General features: G+C 45.1%; 7 non-coding genes and 2 pseudogenes across 7 annotated transcripts; all 9 read right to left on the bottom strand.

Moving 5' to 3' along the window:
- Nucleotides 1–904: 904 nt before the first annotated feature.
- On the bottom strand, nucleotides 905–1,095 carry LOC141207983 (U2 spliceosomal RNA). The gene has a single exon (XR_012278255.1). It is a non-coding gene; the product is annotated as a U2 spliceosomal RNA (small nuclear RNA).
- A 1,115-nt stretch (nucleotides 1,096–2,210) lies between these two features.
- Nucleotides 2,211–2,401, bottom strand: LOC141207982 (U2 spliceosomal RNA). The gene has a single exon (XR_012278254.1). It is a non-coding gene; the product is annotated as a U2 spliceosomal RNA (small nuclear RNA).
- Nucleotides 2,402–3,516: 1,115 nt separating this feature from the next.
- LOC141207981 (U2 spliceosomal RNA) lies at nucleotides 3,517–3,707 on the bottom strand. Its single transcript, XR_012278253.1, has one exon. It is a non-coding gene; the product is annotated as a U2 spliceosomal RNA (small nuclear RNA).
- Nucleotides 3,708–4,822: 1,115 nt separating this feature from the next.
- On the bottom strand, nucleotides 4,823–5,013 carry LOC141207980 (U2 spliceosomal RNA). Its single transcript, XR_012278252.1, has one exon. It is a non-coding gene; the product is annotated as a U2 spliceosomal RNA (small nuclear RNA).
- A 1,115-nt stretch (nucleotides 5,014–6,128) lies between these two features.
- LOC141207978 (U2 spliceosomal RNA) lies at nucleotides 6,129–6,319 on the bottom strand. Its single transcript, XR_012278250.1, has one exon. It is a non-coding gene; the product is annotated as a U2 spliceosomal RNA (small nuclear RNA).
- A 1,115-nt stretch (nucleotides 6,320–7,434) lies between these two features.
- Nucleotides 7,435–7,621, bottom strand: LOC141208170 (U2 spliceosomal RNA). The gene has a single exon (XR_012278433.1). It is a non-coding gene; the product is annotated as a U2 spliceosomal RNA (small nuclear RNA).
- Nucleotides 7,622–14,011: 6,390 nt separating this feature from the next.
- Nucleotides 14,012–14,202, bottom strand: LOC141207977 (U2 spliceosomal RNA). The gene has a single exon (XR_012278249.1). It is a non-coding gene; the product is annotated as a U2 spliceosomal RNA (small nuclear RNA).
- A 1,115-nt stretch (nucleotides 14,203–15,317) lies between these two features.
- On the bottom strand, nucleotides 15,318–15,496 carry LOC141208165 (U2 spliceosomal RNA; annotated as a pseudogene).
- A 794-nt stretch (nucleotides 15,497–16,290) lies between these two features.
- On the bottom strand, nucleotides 16,291–16,382 carry LOC141208210 (U2 spliceosomal RNA; annotated as a pseudogene).
- Between the last annotated feature and the right edge of the window lie 5,935 nt (nucleotides 16,383–22,317).

Raw genomic sequence — 22,317 nt, 5'->3', positions numbered from 1 at the left:
TTCCCACCCGCCTCAACACCGTTGGAAGGGAGGAGAACCAATTAAGGCGGGGGGTGGGGTGGAACGAGCAGCTGTCTACCCTTAGCAGGAGGGCTCCTGATTACATACCTCTCCTGCTGCTGCTGCTGCTGGCTGTCCAGCAGCAGACTGAAGGTGGCTGCTGCTGTGCACAGGTATATAAAGGCTCAGAGCCTATTATGACACGCGCAGCCAGCGTTCCATTGCCACATTCCATCTACTGCAGGCATTATACCTGGCTGGCTGAATGTCGCTGAGAAGCTCACAGAGACCGCCATAAGCAACAGTTTAACAGAATGCCACAGACTAATCAACCAAACTTTTTGGGTTGGGTTCTCTTTTATAGTCTGCAGGCATTAAATGAAAGAAGTCAGTGTTCCAGCAGAGGGAGACAACGTTTCAGAAAAGGCATTGTAGCAAACCAAAAAAGAAATTTTAAGCGCAGCAGAGTAACCAGCGCACATACCTGTTAGCTCAGGTGAGTTTAAAAGGCTGCTGTTGATAACAAGGGCATTTGCTAAATAGATGGTGTGTGTGCAACAATATACTGAAAGGTCAATTATATTGTGCAGCTTATCTCACCACCTGTAGTTATTTAGGTGAAAGCTCCAAAATGCTTGCCTAATATGTCTGTTTATCCAAAAGGAAGTAAAAAGGGAGAGCTAGAAAGATAGCATTGCATCACATTACATGGCAATGCAATGCACAGTTGCTGAAGTTGAACCAAAATGAGCTTGTAATCTGGCTTCTGCAACTTTGAACATGAAAAATCCAATGAGGAGAAGAAAAGCAAAGCCAAAGAGTCCATCCCAAAATCCGACAAACAAGCAAAATGAACAAAAAACATTGAATTCAATTCTTTCTGATTTTAGAAACTGCATTAAAGAAGGGGTGCACCGGTCCTGGAGATACTGCAATACCAGGTCAATGCGTGGAGTGGACAGAGCAAGCTCTTTTTCCATCTCCCTGTTCTAAAAATCCATTTAATATATGGTCCCCAGATAGGGGACGTATCAGATATTAAACTGATAAGAACAGATACTACACTTGATCTTAGCCAAAAGGCCGAGAAGCGATAACCAGAATTGGTTTCAAACTACGGAGCCACCCAAGGATCCTGAAAAGTCCATTTGTGGAGATGAGCTCCTGGACTCCCGTTAAGAAGACATGTTGTCAACCTCTAGATCCCTTACATGCCTGCACTTTTCGGCTTGCTGCTGCTGCAATCCACGCGTTTTAGATCTGCATAACTCCACCTCTTTAAACACAGCACCTTCACCCCCTGCTGTTCCCACCCGCCTCAACACCGTTGGAAGGGAGGAGAACCAATTAAGGCGGGGGGTGGGGTGGAACGAGCAGCTGTCTACCCTTAGCAGGAGGGCTCCTGATTACATACCTCTCCTGCTGCTGCTGCTGCTGGCTGTCCAGCAGCAGACTGAAGGTGGCTGCTGCTGTGCACAGGTATATAAAGGCTCAGAGCCTATTATGACACGCGCAGCCAGCGTTCCATTGCCACATTCCATCTACTGCAGGCAGGATACCTGGCTGGCTGAATGTCGCTGAGAAGCTCACAGAGACCGCCATAAGCAACAGTTTAACAGAATGCCACAGACTAATCAACCAAACTTTTTGGGTTGGGTTCTCTTTTATAGTCTGCAGGCATTAAATGAAAGAAGTCAGTGTTCCAGCAGAGGGAGACAACGTTTCAGAAAAGGCATTGTAGCAAACCAAAAAAGAAATTTTAAGCGCAGCAGAGTAACCAGCGCACATACCTGTTAGCTCAGGTGAGTTTAAAAGGCTGCTGTTGATAACAAGGGCATTTGCTAAATAGATGGTGTGTGTGCAACAATATACTGAAAGGTCAATTATATTGTGCAGCTTATCTCACCACCTGTAGTTATTTAGGTGAAAGCTCCAAAATGCTTGCCTAATATGTCTGTTTATCCAAAAGGAAGTAAAAAGGGAGAGCTAGAAAGATAGCATTGCATCACATTACATGGCAATGCAATGCACAGTTGCTGAAGTTGAACCAAAATGAGCTTGTAATCTGGCTTCTGCAACTTTGAACATGAAAAATCCAATGAGGAGAAGAAAAGCAAAGCCAAAGAGTCCATCCCAAAATCCGACAAACAAGCAAAATGAACAAAAAACATTGAATTCAATTCTTTCTGATTTTAGAAACTGCATTAAAGAAGGGGTGCACCGGTCCTGGAGATACTGCAATACCAGGTCAATGCGTGGAGTGGACAGAGCAAGCTCTTTTTCCATCTCCCTGTTCTAAAAATCCATTTAATATATGGTCCCCAGATAGGGGACGTATCAGATATTAAACTGATAAGAACAGATACTACACTTGATCTTAGCCAAAAGGCCGAGAAGCGATAACCAGAATTGGTTTCAAACTACGGAGCCACCCAAGGATCCTGAAAAGTCCATTTGTGGAGATGAGCTCCTGGACTCCCGTTAAGAAGACATGTTGTCAACCTCTAGATCCCTTACATGCCTGCACTTTTCGGCTTGCTGCTGCTGCAATCCACGCGTTTTAGATCTGCATAACTCCACCTCTTTAAACACAGCACCTTCACCCCCTGCTGTTCCCACCCGCCTCAACACCGTTGGAAGGGAGGAGAACCAATTAAGGCGGGGGGTGGGGTGGAACGAGCAGCTGTCTACCCTTAGCAGGAGGGCTCCTGATTACATACCTCTCCTGCTGCTGCTGCTGCTGGCTGTCCAGCAGCAGACTGAAGGTGGCTGCTGCTGTGCACAGGTATATAAAGGCTCAGAGCCTATTATGACACGCGCAGCCAGCGTTCCATTGCCACATTCCATCTACTGCAGGCAGGATACCTGGCTGGCTGAATGTCGCTGAGAAGCTCACAGAGACCGCCATAAGCAACAGTTTAACAGAATGCCACAGACTAATCAACCAAACTTTTTGGGTTGGGTTCTCTTTTATAGTCTGCAGGCATTAAATGAAAGAAGTCAGTGTTCCAGCAGAGGGAGACAACGTTTCAGAAAAGGCATTGTAGCAAACCAAAAAAGAAATTTTAAGCGCAGCAGAGTAACCAGCGCACATACCTGTTAGCTCAGGTGAGTTTAAAAGGCTGCTGTTGATAACAAGGGCATTTGCTAAATAGATGGTGTGTGTGCAACAATATACTGAAAGGTCAATTATATTGTGCAGCTTATCTCACCACCTGTAGTTATTTAGGTGAAAGCTCCAAAATGCTTGCCTAATATGTCTGTTTATCCAAAAGGAAGTAAAAAGGGAGAGCTAGAAAGATAGCATTGCATCACATTACATGGCAATGCAATGCACAGTTGCTGAAGTTGAACCAAAATGAGCTTGTAATCTGGCTTCTGCAACTTTGAACATGAAAAATCCAATGAGGAGAAGAAAAGCAAAGCCAAAGAGTCCATCCCAAAATCCGACAAACAAGCAAAATGAACAAAAAACATTGAATTCAATTCTTTCTGATTTTAGAAACTGCATTAAAGAAGGGGTGCACCGGTCCTGGAGATACTGCAATACCAGGTCAATGCGTGGAGTGGACAGAGCAAGCTCTTTTTCCATCTCCCTGTTCTAAAAATCCATTTAATATATGGTCCCCAGATAGGGGACGTATCAGATATTAAACTGATAAGAACAGATACTACACTTGATCTTAGCCAAAAGGCCGAGAAGCGATAACCAGAATTGGTTTCAAACTACGGAGCCACCCAAGGATCCTGAAAAGTCCATTTGTGGAGATGAGCTCCTGGACTCCCGTTAAGAAGACATGTTGTCAACCTCTAGATCCCTTACATGCCTGCACTTTTCGGCTTGCTGCTGCTGCAATCCACGCGTTTTAGATCTGCATAACTCCACCTCTTTAAACACAGCACCTTCACCCCCTGCTGTTCCCACCCGCCTCAACACCGTTGGAAGGGAGGAGAACCAATTAAGGCGGGGGGTGGGGTGGAACGAGCAGCTGTCTACCCTTAGCAGGAGGGCTCCTGATTACATACCTCTCCTGCTGCTGCTGCTGCTGGCTGTCCAGCAGCAGACTGAAGGTGGCTGCTGCTGTGCACAGGTATATAAAGGCTCAGAGCCTATTATGACACGCGCAGCCAGCGTTCCATTGCCACATTCCATCTACTGCAGGCAGGATACCTGGCTGGCTGAATGTCGCTGAGAAGCTCACAGAGACCGCCATAAGCAACAGTTTAACAGAATGCCACAGACTAATCAACCAAACTTTTTGGGTTGGGTTCTCTTTTATAGTCTGCAGGCATTAAATGAAAGAAGTCAGTGTTCCAGCAGAGGGAGACAACGTTTCAGAAAAGGCATTGTAGCAAACCAAAAAAGAAATTTTAAGCGCAGCAGAGTAACCAGCGCACATACCTGTTAGCTCAGGTGAGTTTAAAAGGCTGCTGTTGATAACAAGGGCATTTGCTAAATAGATGGTGTGTGTGCAACAATATACTGAAAGGTCAATTATATTGTGCAGCTTATCTCACCACCTGTAGTTATTTAGGTGAAAGCTCCAAAATGCTTGCCTAATATGTCTGTTTATCCAAAAGGAAGTAAAAAGGGAGAGCTAGAAAGATAGCATTGCATCACATTACATGGCAATGCAATGCACAGTTGCTGAAGTTGAACCAAAATGAGCTTGTAATCTGGCTTCTGCAACTTTGAACATGAAAAATCCAATGAGGAGAAGAAAAGCAAAGCCAAAGAGTCCATCCCAAAATCCGACAAACAAGCAAAATGAACAAAAAACATTGAATTCAATTCTTTCTGATTTTAGAAACTGCATTAAAGAAGGGGTGCACCGGTCCTGGAGATACTGCAATACCAGGTCAATGCGTGGAGTGGACAGAGCAAGCTCTTTTTCCATCTCCCTGTTCTAAAAATCCATTTAATATATGGTCCCCAGATAGGGGACGTATCAGATATTAAACTGATAAGAACAGATACTACACTTGATCTTAGCCAAAAGGCCGAGAAGCGATAACCAGAATTGGTTTCAAACTACGGAGCCACCCAAGGATCCTGAAAAGTCCATTTGTGGAGATGAGCTCCTGGACTCCCGTTAAGAAGACATGTTGTCAACCTCTAGATCCCTTACATGCCTGCACTTTTCGGCTTGCTGCTGCTGCAATCCACGCGTTTTAGATCTGCATAACTCCACCTCTTTAAACACAGCACCTTCACCCCCTGCTGTTCCCACCCGCCTCAACACCGTTGGAAGGGAGGAGAACCAATTAAGGCGGGGGGTGGGGTGGAACGAGCAGCTGTCTACCCTTAGCAGGAGGGCTCCTGATTACATACCTCTCCTGCTGCTGCTGCTGCTGGCTGTCCAGCAGCAGACTGAAGGTGGCTGCTGCTGTGCACAGGTATATAAAGGCTCAGAGCCTATTATGACACGCGCAGCCAGCGTTCCATTGCCACATTCCATCTACTGCAGGCATTATACCTGGCTGGCTGAATGTCGCTGAGAAGCTCACAGAGACCGCCATAAGCAACAGTTTAACAGAATGCCACAGACTAATCAACCAAACTTTTTGGGTTGGGTTCTCTTTTATAGTCTGCAGGCATTAAATGAAAGAAGTCAGTGTTCCAGCAGAGGGAGACAACGTTTCAGAAAAGGCATTGTAGCAAACCAAAAAATAAATTTTAAGCGCAGCAGAGTAACCAGCGCACATACCTGTTAGCTCAGGTGAGTTTAAAAGGCTGCTGTTGATAACAAGGGCATTTGCTAAATAGATGGTGTGTGTGCAACAATATACTGAAAGGTCAATTATATTGTGCAGCTTATCTCACCACCTGTAGTTATTTAGGTGAAAGCTCCAAAATGCTTGCCTAATATGTCTGTTTATCCAAAAGGAAGTAAAAAGGGAGAGCTAGAAAGATAGCATTGCATCACATTACATGGCAATGCAATGCACAGTTGCTGAAGTTGAACCAAAATGAGCTTGTAATCTGGCTTCTGCAACTTTGAACATGAAAAATCCAATGAGGAGAAGAAAAGCAAAGCCAAAGAGTCCATCCCAAAATCCGACAAACAAGCAAAATGAACAAAAAACATTGAATTCAATTCTTTCTGATTTTAGAAACTGCATTAAAGAAGGGGTGCACCGGTCCTGGAGATACTGCAATACCAGGTCAATGCGTGGAGTGGACAGAGCAAGCTCTTTTTCCATCTCCCTGTTCTAAAAATCCATTTAATATATGGTCCCCAGATAGGGGACGTATCAGATATTAAACTGATAAGAACAGATACTACACTTGATCTTAGCCAAAAGGCCGAGAAGCGATAACCAGAATTGGTTTCAAACTACGGAGCCACCCAAGGATCCTGAAAAGTCCATTTGTGGAGATGAGCTCCTGGACTCCCGTTAAGAAGACATGTTGTCAACCTCTAGATCCCTTACATGCCTGCACTTTTCGGCTTGCTGCTGCTGCAATCCACGCGTTTTAGATCTGCATAACTCCACCTCTTTAAACACAGCACCTTCACCCCCTGCTGTTCCCACCCGCCTCAACACCGTTGGAAGGGAGGAGAACCAATTAAGGCGGGGGGTGGGGTGGAACGAGCAGCTGTCTACCCTTAGCAGGAGGGCTCCTGATTACATACCTCTCCTGCTGCTGCTGCTGCTGGCTGTCCAGCAGCAGACTGAAGGTGGCTGCTGCTGTGCACAGGTATATAAAGGCTCAGAGCCTATTATGACACGCGCAGCCAGCGTTCCATTGCCACATTCCATCTACTGCAGGCAGGATACCTGGCTGGCTGAATGTCGCTGAGAAGCTCACAGAGACCGCCATAAGCAACAGTTTAACAGAATGCCACAGACTAATCAACCAAACTTTTTGGGTTGGGTTCTCTTTTATAGTCTGCAGGCATTAAATGAAAGAAGTCAGTGTTCCAGCAGAGGGAGACAACGTTTCAGAAAAGGCATTGTAGCAAACCAAAAAAGAAATTTTAAGCGCAGCAGAGTAACCAGCGCACATACCTGTTAGCTCAGGTGAGTTTAAAAGGCTGCTGTTGATAACAAGGGCATTTGCTAAATAGATGGTGTGTGTGCAACAATATACTGAAAGGTCAATTATATTGTGCAGCTTATCTCACCACCTGTAGTTATTTAGGTGAAAGCTCCAAAATGCTTGCCTAATATGTCTGTTTATCCAAAAGGAAGTAAAAAGGGAGAGCTAGAAAGATAGCATTGCATCACATTACATGGCAATGCAATGCACAGTTGCTGAAGTTGAACCAAAATGAGCTTGTAATCTGGCTTCTGCAACTTTGAACATGAAAAATCCAATGAGGAGAAGAAAAGCAAAGCCAAAGAGTCCATCCCAAAATCCGACAAACAAGCAAAATGAACAAAAAACATTGAATTCAATTCTTTCTGATTTTAGAAACTGCATTAAAGAAGGGGTGCACCGGTCCTGGAGATACTGCAATACCAGGTCAATGCGTGGAGTGGACAGAGCAAGCTCTTTTTCCATCTCCCTGTTCTAAAAATCCATTTAATATATGGTCCCCAGATAGGAGACGTATCAGATATTAAACTGATAAGAACAGATTTTTTTTAATTTGGCTATCCCCTGCAGAGGGATAAAACCGTTTATTAAAACTTTAACAAATTACAAGCATAATTAAACAAATACCAAACGTTAAAAGACAAATGAAATTTACAAAACAAAAAAATACAAAGATTTTAAATAATTAGGTTCCATTGGTCAACAAGCCATTTTTTGGAAATATGTACATTCTTCTTTTTGTCAATTAAATAATAAGTATACATTTCACATAAACATAAACTTAAAACATCATTCACTGATAAATCATCTTGTTTAAAAATAGCAATGTTGCGCGCTTTCCAGAGAGATGACTTGGCGCAGTTCACTGTCTTCCAAGCCATTGTGTACTGGTCCATTGTGGGGCATTCCATAAGTCCGTATAGCACAGTTTTATATGTAAAGTCCTTGAGGTCTGCCACCCTTTCCAGTAGGGGGAGCAGTCTTCTCCAGAAATCCTTTGCAAAATTACATGTCCATAATAGATGTTCCACCGTTTCCTCGTCTTGGCATCCGGCTCTTTGGCAGATGGCAGACCTCACAAATCCTCTTCTGTATTGGAATGCCCGGCAAGGAAGACAGCGGTGCATGCAACTCCAAGCCAGATCTCTCTGTTCATTAAAAAGATAAAAAATGTTAATCATTTTCCAGATAGACATAGATTTGTCATCATCATATCTGTCAACATTACATATTTCCTCACTTTTACGTATTTCTTTAATTAGTTTCTTACTATTTCTTAATTCCTCTATTTTCTTAGTCCCTAAATTAAAATCGGACACTATTTTCCTTAAAATCTCATAATGCGTCGACAAAATAAAAGCATGGGGCACAGATATATTAACTTCATACCATCCAAACTTTCTCATAAAAAATCCTGTATTAAAACGCATAAAAAAGGACCAATAGTGATTCTTAAAAAGGGCATTAAAACAGTAAACGAACAGATGGATTAAAAGAAAGCTATTAAAATCTGGAAAATCTTTACCACCTTTTACTTTTGATTTCATCACGATTTCTCTTTTCAGCTTTTCCATTTTTGAATTCCAAAAGAAGGTAAAACAGGTTTTGGTTATCTTTTTTAAAACATTAACAGGCGGGGGGAAAACCATGCTAAGATACAATAAAAGAGGTAAAATCACCATCTTTAAAACCAATACTTTACCCTCCATTGTAAGTCTCCTCATGTTCCACATACATATTTTCGTATTTACTTTCTGTGTAACTGTTTCCCAACTATTATAACCATCATTATTTTCAGTGAATGATATACCTAAAATGGAAATGGATTCGGAGACATTAATTGGTACATCACGTAAAATCATCCCCCCAACACTTAAAATGTTACACTTATTAAAATTGATTTTAAAACCAGAAGCTAGACAAAAGGATTGCACTTGATGGAGAGTGGCCGTAAGTGATGGTGCATCTGTACACAAGACCGCCACGTCATCCATGTAGCCTACAACCTTGGCCTCCAAACCACCGCTTCCAGGCAGAGGGACACCGCATATCTGTTTATTTTGGCGTATTGCACATAACATTGGTTCCAGTGCACAGATAAACAGTAGGGGGGACAGAGGGCATCCCTGTTTCACCCCTGACCGTAAAAATACCTCTTGTGTCTTAAAACCATTCACTAAAATCTTACTTGTACAATCCTTGTAAAATGCTTTAAGCGATAGTAAAAACCCTTCTGGTATGCCCATTTTCTCTAAAACTTTAAAAAGATAAAAGTGTGAGACACGGTCAAATGCTTTTTCAAAATCAATAGATAAAATCGCCATTTTCCCCTTTCTGTCTTTCACATCCTCAATACAGTCTTTCACTAAATTCAGATTGTCCCATATACTGCGCCCCGGCACCCCACACACTTGATTAGAATGAATAACTTTGCTGATGACTTCTTTTAGACGATTTGCACAAATTTTAGCCATTATTTTATAGTCACAATTTAAAAGTGTTATTGGTCTCCAGTTTTCTAATTTTGATTTATCACCTTTTTTGTATAGGAGGGAGACTTCACCTTTCTTCCAGGAATTTAATAAAACCTTATTATTAAAAACCTCAGTAAACAAATAAAACAAATCATCTTTTAAAATATCATAAAAACATACATAAAATTCTATTGGGATGCCATCAGGACCAGGGGCCTTTCCAGTTTTAAAACTTTTAATAGTTTTTAACACTTCTTGTTCCGTTAAAACTTGGGATAAAAACTCTTGGGATGCGGGATCTAAAACAGCTGTTAGTCCTTGCAGCGAATCATCCATTAATTTATTATCTATATTTTTTCCATTAAAAAGATTAGAAAAAAAAACCTCAACTTTACCCAGCATATTTTTTATATTATTCTCACCATCTATATGGTCAATTATCACTTTTTCTTTTTTATTTTTCCTAAAAAAATATCTGGAACACTTTTCATTTTCTTCTATATGTTGTACTCTAGAACGAAAAATTATCTCTTTTCCTTTTTGTTCTAGCCATTTTGAAATCTCTTCTTTTAAGTTTGAAATATCAAGTTGTACATCTATCCCATTGTCTCTGAGCTTAAATAATGTTTGTAGGCGGGTATTTAAAATTCTATATTCTTCATATTTTTCTTTGGCTCTACATATACTCTTTTTAATAAAAAAGTCTTTTATTTTTACTTTCATTCTATCCCACCATACACTCATAGTCTCATTTGTTTTTTTCCCTTTTCTACATTTCCTATAAAACTCAATAAAATCTGATAAAATCTGCGGGTCGGTTAAAAGGGATACGTTCATTTTCCAGCTTTTCTTACCACATTTTTTGTTGTCATTTACTTTTATGGTAAAGGATAAAAGTTTATGGTCTGAAAATATATTAGTTAAAACTTCACATTTGGCAGGTATTGTTTTATCTGAACCAAAAATAAAATCAATCCTAGAGCTACAATTAGCATTGCTCCAAGTGAAACCGGCGTCCTCTGGGCTGTCACTATGACACTCTTTATATATGTCTATCAATTTAGCATCTTTGACTATATCATGTAGCATACCTGAGGTTTTATCGTAGTTCCTGCTTACAGAGCTGGAGCGCCGGTTTTCACCTTTTAAAACACAATTAAAATCCCCTGCTAAGATAAAAGGTTCAGAGTTATTAATAAATAATGGTAAAAGATCAAGCATTTCGGCTCTTTCATTTTTCTCTGGGGATCTATAAAAATTTAAAAACTGCCATCTAATACCATCAATAAAAGCTTTTACTAATAAAATACGACCTGGTAAAATTTCCTGAATAAAATCAATTAAAACGTTCCCTTTAAAAAGTATGGCTACACCCGCTGATCCTGCAGCATTCGATCCGGACCAGACAGATGGCCCACACTTCCACTCATCTTTATATTTTTGATATGACATTTCATGTGGGATATTACATTCTTGCAGAAAAAATACAGATGCAGTAAAACACGTAAAAAAATTAAAAAGAGCAGTTCTTCTCGTGTTAGATTTTATGCCTCTCACGTTGAGGGAAATACCTTTCAGTTCAGCCATCATTAGAAAATGTAGAAATTTTACTTAGGTAACTAAGAGCAACGGATTTACCTGTCCGATGAACCTGATCAGACCACTGGGCTTGCGCCTCCCTCCTCATCTGATAGTATCGTCACGAGAGTCTCCGTGGAGGAGGAAAGATTACCACATTTATATAAACCCGACGCTACACTGGCATAGCTCGGAGGGCTGGCTGGCAGAACCCGCTGGGTCTCCATTGGCTGGCCATGCAGTTCCTCATCAGGTGGGTCCCCGAGGGGTTCCGCCGCCCCTGTTTGACCTGTAGAAGGTCGTCCTATAGGAGGAGGATGCGCACAAGGCAGAGCCTCTGACTCTTCAGAGGCAGCAAGATCCCGGTCCCCACCTGTAGCAGCGGAGACCGAAACCCCTGAGGGTCCAGCGTCCACGTCCCCTTCTGGAGAAGTGTCCATCTGTTCACCTCCTGCTGCCTCCTCCGAACCACCCTTTTTCTTTTTCTTAGGACCCACCTTTATCCACTCAGCGCCCTCAGCACTAGGAGACCCAGACTGGGCATGGGCTTCTGTGTCGGCCTTTTGCCGGTCCCTTTTGACCTTACCAGTAGTGCCCTTCTGCTCCTTCTCAGCCCTCCTTTTGGACTCCCGCAGGTCCTGCAGCCAGGTTTTGGGATTTGGTATTTTACCTGTCATAGACTCTGGAGACACTTCACTATTTGGTACGCCCTTATTGTCTCCAGAGGCTCCAGGTTGTTGTTCCTCCTCCTGAGGGGTGGTCTGATCTTTTGGTCCTTGGTCGGACGTCTTGGACTTCCCCTTTTGCTCATCTTCCCGAAATCTGTGAGGGCAAGAAAAATAAAAGTGACCTGGAGTCTGGCAAAAACTGCATTTCTTTTCCTTAGGGCATTCTTTTGTCTCATGTTCTTCACTAGCACAATTTCTACATGATACATGACAGTTTTCTTTTGAATGACCATAGCGCCCACAATTTCTGCAATATACTGGCATCCCAGAAAAGAAGAAATCCCCATTTGTTTGCCCAATTTTGAAACGGGCAGGGGGGAGCCGTATACCACCTGGTGTATTTGGATCTCTTGTACACTTCACAAGGAATTTCCACTTAGATGTCCATATGTTATATTCGTTTAATATCTTCCCAATACATTTAACACTTTTAAAATAAATTGCTAGAAATGACATTACTTCTGGAGCAGAAACAAAGGGAGAAAATATTTTTACAATAACCAGTCTTACCTCATCCAGGACGTGCTCAACAATTTGTATCCCTTTCAAAACAGGACTATTTTCAACTTTTTTTAACTTTTCTAGTACATCTCTAAAAATACCTTCTCCGGTGAATGTGATGTCATAGTCACCTCTTCTGGGATAATCCTGGATGGAGAGAATTTCATTCCTTTGTACGCCAAGAAGGTTCCTGAGCACGTCCTGGACTACATACCCTAATTTCCTCATATCCGAGCCACCCGCCGTGAAGTGAACTCGGATAGAGTTTTTTAGCCTCGCATAAAGAGGCACGAGGTTAGGGTCAACCTCCATGGAAAAACGCAACAAGGTTGCAAATTGCAGCCGCTTGCAATCTGCGCTCCCAGTGTTCTTGCAGCGAAAAACACCTGGAAGCTGGGGGATCGCAACTCGTTACCCTGGGACTAAGCCCTCTCCCTAATAGCAGCAAGCAGGCTAAGTCCACCAAAGTGGACGATCCTGCCAGGCCAAGGAGAGGGGTACCCGAGTGCCCTTCAACCACAATCTCCTGCAATAAAGCACTTGATCGTAGCCAAAAGGCCGAGAAGCGATAACCAGAATTGGTTTCAAACTACGGAGCCACCCAAGGATCCTGAAAAGTCCATTTGTGGAGATGAGCTCCTGGACTCCCGTTAAGAAGACATGTTGTCAACCTCTAGATCCCTTACATGCCTGCACTTTTCGGCTTGCTGCTGCTGCAATCCACGCATTTTAGATCTGCATAACTCCACCTCTTTAAACACAGCACCTTCACCCCCTGCTGTTCCCACCCGCCTCAACACCGTTGGAAGGGAGGAGAACCAATTAAGGCGGGGGGTGGGGTGGAACGAGCAGCTGTCTACCCTTAGCAGGAGGGCTCCTGATTACATACCTCTCCTGCTGCTGCTGCTGCTGGCTGTCCAGCAGCAGACTGAAGGTGGCTGCTGCTGTGCACAGGTATATAAAGGCTCAGAGCCTATTATGACACGCGCAGCCAGCGTTCCATTGCCACATTCCATCTACTGCAGGCAGGATACCTGGCTGGCTGAATGTCGCTGAGAAGCTTACAGAGACCGCCATAAGCAACAGTTTAACAGAATGCCACAGACTAATCAACCAAACTTTTTGGGTTGGGTTCTCTTTTATAGTCTGCAGGCATTAAATGAAAGAAGTCAGTGTTCCAGCAGAGGGAGACAACGTTTCAGAAAAGGCATTGTAGCAAACCAAAAAAGAAATTTTAAGCGCAGCAGAGTAACCAGCGCACATACCTGTTAGCTCAGGTGAGTTTAAAAGGCTGCTGTTGATAACAAGGGCATTTGCTAAATAGATGGTGTGTGTGCAACAATATACTGAAAGGTCAATTATATTGTGCAGCTTATCTCACCACCTGTAGTTATTTAGGTGAAAGCTCCAAAATGCTTGCCTAATATGTCTGTTTATCCAAAAGGAAGTAAAAAGGGAGAGCTAGAAAGATAGCATTGCATCACATTACATGGCAATGCAATGCACAGTTGCTGAAGTTGAACCAAAATGAGCTTGTAATCTGGCTTCTGCAACTTTGAACATGAAAAATCCAATGAGGAGAAGAAAAGCAAAGCCAAAGAGTCCATCCCAAAATCCGACAAACAAGCAAAATGAACAAAAAACATTGAATTCAATTCTTTCTGATTTTAGAAACTGCATTAAAGAAGGGGTGCACCGGTCCTGGAGATACTGCAATACCAGGTCAATGCGTGGAGTGGACAGAGCAAGCTCTTTTTCCATCTCCCTGTTCTAAAAATCCATTTAATATATGGTCCCCAGATAGGGGACGTATCAGATATTAAACTGATAAGAACAGATACTACACTTGATCTTAGCCAAAAGGCCGAGAAGCGATAACCAGAATTGGTTTCAAACTACGGAGCCACCCAAGGATCCTGAAAAGTCCATTTGTGGAGATGAGCTCCTGGACTCCCGTTAAGAAGACATGTTGTCAACCTCTAGATCCCTTACATGCCTGCACTTTTCGGCTTGCTGCTGCTGCAATCCACGCGTTTTAGATCTGCATAACTCCACCTCTTTAAACACAGCACCTTCACCCCGTGCTGTTCCCACCCGCCTCAACACCGTTGGAAGGGAGGAGAACCAATTAAGGCGGGGGGTGGGGTGGAACGAGCAGCTGTCTACCCTTAGCAGGAGGGCTCCTGATTACATACCTCTCCTGCTGCTGCTGCTGCTGGCTGTCCAGCAGCAGACTGAAGGTGGCTGCTGCTGTGCACAGGTATATAAAGGCTCAGAGCCTATTATGACACGCGCAGCCAGCGTTCCATTGCCACATTCCATCTACTGCAGGCAGGATACCTGGCTGGCTGAATGTCGCTGAGAAGCTCACAGAGACCGCCATAAGCAACAGTTTAACAGAATGCCACAGACTAATCAACCAAACTTTTTGGGTTGGGTTCTCTTTTATAGTCTGCAGGCATTAAATGAAAGAAGTCAGTGTTCCAGCAGAGGGAGACAACGTTTCAGAAAAGGCATTGTAGCAAACCAAAAAAGAAATTTTAAGCGCAGCAGAGTAACCAGCGCACATACCTGTTAGCTCAGGTGAGTTTAAAAGGCTGCTGTTGATAACAAGGGCATTTGCTAAATAGATGGTGTGTGTGCAACAATATACTGAAAGGTCAATTATATTGTGCAGCTTATCTCACCACCTGTAGTTATTTAGGTGAAAGCTCCAAAATGCTTGCCTAATATGTCTGTTTATCCAAAAGGAAGTAAAAAGGGAGAGCTAGAAAGATAGCATTGCATCACATTACATGGCAATGCAATGCACAGTTGCTGAAGTTGAACCAAAATGAGCTTGTAATCTGGCTTCTGCAACTTTGAACATGAAAAATCCAATGAGGAGAAGAAAAGCAAAGCCAAAGAGTCCATCCCAAAATCCGACAAACAAGCAAAATGAACAAAAAACATTGAATTCAATTCTTTCTGATTTTAGAAACTGCATTAAAGAAGGGGTGCACCGGTCCTGGAGATACTGCAATACCAGGTCAATGCGTGGAGTGGACAGAGCAAGCTCTTTTTCCATCTCCCTGTTCTAAAAATCCATTTAATATATGGTCCCCAGATAGGGGACGTATCAGATATTAAACTGATAAGAACAGATTTTTTTTTTGTTTTGAAAGCCCGAATTCGTGTACAAAACCCGAGTGCGCTTAAAAAAGTGACAAGTGCCACAAAAAAAGTGCACTAGGATGCTGGTCTTCTTGAAACCCTCTCCAAAAGGAGAAGGGTCCCCCAAACCATTCCCCGTCCCTCCGAGCCAAAAGGCCACAGCGAGGAACAGGGACAAAAAGCCACCTCCAGCCGAAGCCAGAGGCGACCCAATCATACCCCCAGCACCTGCCCGAGTTCTCACCCGAGCAAGGCACTGGGAGCCAAAGACTGTGCTCCCCTCCCGGAAGAGGGGAGCCAACAACGCTCTCCTCCCGAAAGAGGAGAGCCAGGGGGGTTCAGGGGGGAGCGGAACCTGATGGCCACACACTCCCCCCCTAGACCTGCCAAGAGAGGAACCCGTAAGGGAACCGCATCCCGACAAAATCCTAGTAGGACGTGACACACGTGAATAAGTGGACACACAGTGACAAAGAAATTAAATAAATAGTGAAGGTTTCACAGTATAATACTGCCCGGACCTTCAACCGGGAATTGAAAAATTCCCCATCCTAAGGCCAGAAGGCCCGGAATAAGGGTGTGTGCGAAGAAAGAAAATTTGAAGTGCTTGTGCAAATGTGCCATAAACTCAAGTGGGGTTCCCAATCCCAGTGAGTTAAGGCACCCCAGGGTCACCACTCCTGGGGCACTTCACACTTCGGGCTTTCGATCTTCCCCGGCCCAATGGCGTCGATCCTGGGGGGCCATGCTTTCCACCAGATGACTATATTAGCCACCTGGCGTACTAACAAGCGCCTAAACCCCAGTGTGCATAATGTATCAATCTACTAGGGCGGCCAACATCCAAAACCGCCTTTTCGAAAGATACTACACTTGATCTTAGCCAAAAGGCCGAGAAGCGATAACCAGAATTGGTTTCAAACTACGGAGCCACCCAAGGATCCTGAAAAGTCCATTTGTGGAGATGAGCTCCTGGACTCCCGTTAAGAAGACATGTTGTCAACCTCTAGATCCCTTACATGCCTGCACTTTTCGGCTTGCTGCTGCTGCAATCCACGCGTTTTAGATCTGCATAACTCCACCTCTTTAAACACAGCACCTTCACCCCCTGCTGTTCCCACCCGCCTCAACACCGTTGGAAGGGAGGAGAACCAATTAAGGCGGGGGGTGGGGTGGAACGAGCAGCTGTCTACCCTTAGCAGGAGGGCTCCTGATTACATACCTCTCCTGCTGCTGCTGCTGCTGGCTGTCCAGCAGCAGACTGAAGGTGGCTGCTGCTGTGCACAGGTATATAAAGGCTCAGAGCCTATTATGACACGCGCAGCCAGCGTTCCATTGCCACATTCCATCTACTGCAGGCAGGATACCTGGCTGGCTGAATGTCGCTGAGAAGCTCACAGAGACCGCCATAAGCAACAGTTTAACAGAATGCCACAGACTAATCAACCAAACATTTTGGGTTGGGTTCTCTTTTATAGTCTGCAGGCATTAAATGAAAGAAGTCAGTGTTCCAGCAGAGGGAGACAACGTTTCAGAAAAGGCATTGTAGCAAACCAAAAAAGAAATTTTAAGCGCAGCAGAGTAACCAGCGCACATACCTGTTAGCTCAGGTGAGTTTAAAAGGCTGCTGTTGATAACAAGGGCATTTTTAACATCTGTTTGAGGGTACCGTTGAATCGCTCACACAAACCATTGGTCTGTGGGTGATACGCGCTCGATACCAAATGCTGCTCCTGCATTTTCTTACATAGGGCCTCCATTAAGTGTGACATGAACTGGGTCCCCTGGTTGGTAAGCATCTCCCTGGGAAATCCTACTCGCGAAAAGATGGCCAAGAGGGCATCCGCCACCTTATCCACCCTAATTGAGGACAGGGCTACTGCCTCCGGATACCGGGTAGCATAGTCTACCACGGTAAGGATGAAACATTTTCCAGAGCTGCTGGGTATGGCCAGTGGTCCCACAATGTCCACAGCAATCCTCTGGAAAGGCTCCTCTATCACTGGCAAGGAGATCAGGGGGGCTTTGGGGGCCGGCCCTGACTTTCCCACTCTTTGACATGTGGTACAGGAGCGACAGTAGTTCACCACATCTGTCCTCATTTTGGGCCAATAAAAGTGATGAGACAGCCGGGCCTTGGTTTTGCTGACCCCCAAGTGTCCAGCGAGTAGAATTTCATGGGCGATCCGCAACAACTCATCCCTGAATTGGTAGGGGACGACCAGGTGTCTTTCCCTCAGCCACTCCTGTTGGGGTGTACAGGGAACTGTCTACCGGTACAACCTCCCTTGGTCCCAGAATACCCTCTCCTTATCCGACTCGGAGGTGGGTTCCTCAGCGAGGCTCCTTAACGTCTCCAGGCTAGCATCTGAGTGCAGAGCTGCCTGAAACTCCTGGCTGGAGGAAACCAGAAATGAGGTTAAGGCCACATCCTCACTGGGACCCTCTGGGACCGGCCCTGGGTCCATACATGATCCTGTTATTCCTCTGCTCGAGAAGGGTCCAGAAGGCAGGGCGTTACTTGCATTCTGGGCACTCTGACTGCAGGTAACAGCGGCTATATAGGCCGTCTCCCCGGGGAATAACACCGTCTCATTAGCCTGCGAGGCCATGAGAACTACTTCTCCATCATCCTCCATTACCTCAGGCACAGTGCTACGTATGGGGCAGCGACTATCAGCCAGGTCACCTTCTGTTGTGACTAGTGTTGAGCCACCCCCGTAGTGTTCGAGTTCGGTTCGGTTCGTCGAACACCCGTGTGTTCGCCGAACTGTTCGTCGAACTGTTCGTCGAACACCTTCGAACACCGTTAAAACCAATGGCAGGCAAACAAAAACACATAGAAACACATAGAAAACACCTTCAAAGGTGTCCAAAAGCTGACAAACTGCTCAGAAGACACAACTAACACATGGAAAAGTGACAAGTACATATAGTCATGCGAAAAGAAAAGAGGTGGAGGAGTAAAAGGAGGGGGAGACACAGATATAGGCATGTCATGCCCTTCTAAAATCCAAAAAGTGAGAAGCCGAGACGGCCAGTCCGCTCCTGCCCGTGCCACCTCCGTGTCGCCGGGTTTGTGCCAGAGCCGCGGTGAACCCTGACGGCCAGCCCCCCTCTCCCAATACTGGTGCCTGTCCGCTGGTGGGTCGAGAGAGCCCCCTGTGGTGGAGGCAGCTCTAAGCTTTTTAATTTAAATTGTCCCTCTAATTTGAATGAATACACTTTAAATCCATTTACAAGGATCTATTGGAGGGCAAGTCTCATGCCAGCAGCCGCGTAATTCCAGCTCCAGTAGCATCCACTAAAGCTGCTGCAGTTAAAAAGCTTTTATAAGGATCGAGCTCGGCTGTCCACCGCAAGGCATCCTAGTGCCAGTCCCAGCCCCTATGCCTTGGGGTGCCTCCTGATGCTCTTCACTGAGTATCCCGTGGTCCCAAAGCATTTCCTTTGAAAAAATTAAGTGTCCAAACTACAGGTGGTGTAGCTTGCTTAACAGCCGGGATAATCCGCTGACTAGCAGACACTGCTACTAGGCACAAAGTATTTCCTGGGCTAGATGCAGTTAAAAATTTGTAAGTAGATACTCTCGTTGGATGCTGAGAAAGCATTCCATAGAGTCTCCTGGCACGCCATATATGATTCTCTTAAAAAGCTTGGGGTAGGGGTCTAGGGGACCCTTTTATAGCCAAAATCACGGCCCTGTATCACAATACGTCACCTAGGCTGAAGATAAATGGAACTGTAGCACCGAGGGCTCGGTTGCTACAGACGTATTGCACCTCACCCAGAGGTGTGATATCTCACTCTCAGATAAGGATGGAGTGTGGATCAGGACCCGACACCTGCATGCATTACACCACATTGCCGTGGGGCAGGGCGACCAATATGCCCCTGAGATGGGCACGACAGTCCCTGTCCCTGGCTGGAGTGGGGGGAGGGAACACTGAGGAAGGGGAACCCTGCAGTGCAGGAGCAGGGAGGAAGCAGTTCCTGGGTGCATTGAGAAGGGAGTATAAAAGGTGGGCACCATCTTAGTTCAGTGCAGAGAAGTCTGAGCAGAAGTGGCAGGGAGCAGGGGCTCTGCATGAGCTCTGCTCCGGAGGCGGGCCTAGTAACAGAGGCCCAGGCCTGCAAGAGGGAGAAGGAAGGAAGAGGAGCGGAGAAGGCTCCAGGAACGAGGAATGAAGGGATCCCAGGGGTGCGGACGGGCGAGTCGCCACCACACGCCCGAATCCACCTGCGTGGAGGGGTCAGGCCAAAGGGGGAGACCGGTCCCCGAACTAGTGGAGGCAGGAAAGACCCTCAGCTAGAAACCGGAGGCTCTGACATTTTATGTGGCGCAGCCCCTTGCTCCACCCGCTAGGAAGGCACCACATAGGGTCAGGGAAACTGGCGCCAAGTTTACCAAGAGGAGGCCCGAGGCAGCCGGACAGAAGTGTTGGTAAGAAAGGCCAGACAAAGGACACACAAAGGGGGTCCTGTGAAGCGCTCCAAAGTTATCTGGGAGTTGTCTGAGCCCCTCACCTGGTGAGCACAGTACAACGTGGGCAGCCGTTACCTGCAGACGTGGTCTGGATAATAAGAACTGTGAGTAAAGGCCCTGAACTGCATCACTGACTCCGTGTCGTTACTGCTGCTGCCCTGCACCATCACCCCCATCCTCCGCATACACTGCCCTGAGGCTATACTCCTACCGTGGGGAGTTATGCTACGCTCTGCTGCACCCACAACACCAGCCTTAGCGGTCTGCCCTGTAGCGGCGGTTCACTCTGACCGCAATCCACGGGTGGCGTAGTCGGACATTTAAACATCAAAACCACATAAATAGTTCCGCCACTGGTTTGACCGCCCTGAGCCACGGAACCGGATCGCCGCCACGAAGACTACAACCACCAGCATCCACCAAAAAGGGTCCGGCTCCGGGTGTCCCAAGGCCCAGGGGGTGCGTCAGAACATTTTCATCACCTTTCACAATCACCAATGGGACAAGGCAGGGATGTCCTCTGTCCCCTCTCTTATACATCCTAGTGACGGAGCACCTGCTCTCATCAATTCGCCATAACCCCAATATTAGGTGGATTGAGGTGGGAGGCACCGAGTACAAGTGCTCTCTATTTGCTGATGATGTCCTAGTATATATCACTCAATCACATATATCCATCCCTGCTGTTATGGCTGAAATAGATCACTTTGTTACATGGTAAAATTTTAAAATCAATGCAGCGAAGTCTGAGGCCCTCGATGTCTCCCTCCCTAAATCCATATAGGATTCCATCCAGTCCAACTTTCCCTTTGCCTGGCCCTCACAGGGTATCAAATACTTAGGAATTCCTATTCATAGAGACCTCTCCCATCTATGTTATCTTAATTTTGGGCCCTTTATTGAACAATTCCATACAGACCACGGTTGGCAAGTTAGAACTGTAAGATTCACTACGTGAACCACTGGTGTTTTGTGGAAAAGCACATGTACACCGCGTTCCAAATTATTATGCAAAAAGTGTTTAGGAGCGATAAGGGAAGAATTTGTTTGTTTGTCAGTTAAACTCATTGATGGTGATGTGTGTCAGGGCTCTTTATATCACTGTAAGCAATTGCAGACACCTGTGCTAATTAGTTTGGCAGGTGTGTCCAATGAAAGGCAAGACTACTTAAGAAGGCTCTCTCACATTATTAAGCAGCCTACATTTTCTGCCAAAATGGGAAAGAAAAAGGATGTGTCGGCTGCTGAGAAGCAACAAATTGTGGAGTGTTTAGGTCAAGGCATGACTACAATCAACATTGTGCGATGATCAGGATGAAGTGTCTTGGCAATCAAGAAGTATGTAGCTGATTCACAGTACACACGTGTGCGTGCTGATAAGGGCAAATTGAGGACTCTTTCCTACAGGCAATTACGTCAGGTTGAAAGAGCAGCGGCAAAAAAGCCTTGTCATAGCAGCAGACAAGTTTTTGAAGCTGCTTGTGCCTCCAACGTCCCCCGAACAACAAGATGCAGGGTCCTTCAGAGGTTTGCAGCTGTGCATACGCCATCCTGTCGACCTCCTCTATCCACTTCACACAAGCAGAAACGGCTCCAGTGGGCCAAACATTACATGAAGACTGATTTCAAAACTGTTTTGTTCACGGATGAGTGCCGTGCAGCGCTCGATGGTCCAGATGAATGGAGTGGAGGATGGCTGGTTGATGGACACCCCACGCAAACACGGCTACAGCGCCAACAAGGAGGAGGTGGAGTAATATTTTGGGCTGGAATCATGGGGAGAGAGATTGTCGGCCCCTTTAGGATCCCTGAAGGCGCTAAAGATGAACTCCATAATGTATGTGGATTTTCTCAAACAGCACTTCCTGCCATGGTTCAAGAAGAAGAACCGTGTATTTCACAGCAAGATCATTTTTCTGCATGATAATGCACCATCTCATGCTGCACATAAAACATCTGCATCTCTGGCTGATATGGGCATAAAAGGGGACAAACTTATGGTGTGACCCCCATGCTCCCCTGACCTCTACCCCATTCAGAACCTTTGGAGCATCATTAAAAGGAGTGTCTATGATGGCGGGAGGCAGTTCACATCTAAGCAACAGCTCTGGGAGGGTATTCTGTCCTCATGCAAAACAATTGAAGCAGAAACCATCCAAAACCTGACAAATTCAATGGACGAGAGAGTTCAGAAGCTCCTTTCGAACAAGGGGTCCTATGTGAAAATGTAACATCACCTAGAATAAAGTTTTGAGTTGAAAACTGTTTGATTTCAGTTTCTAACAACCTGCTAATGCTTATAATTTCAAAAATGACCATTTTTTTGGTCTTTATTAAAATGAAAAGGTTGAT

Source organism: Phyllobates terribilis, unplaced genomic scaffold (genome assembly GCF_046119375.1).
Source record: "Phyllobates terribilis strain yellow unplaced genomic scaffold, ASM4611937v1 Scaffold_168__1_contigs__length_4147262, whole genome shotgun sequence".
Taxonomy (NCBI): Eukaryota; Metazoa; Chordata; class Amphibia; order Anura; family Dendrobatidae; genus Phyllobates; species Phyllobates terribilis.
The sequence above is the reverse complement of the archived record's forward strand: the minus strand, read 5'-3'. Positions and strand labels throughout refer to the sequence as shown.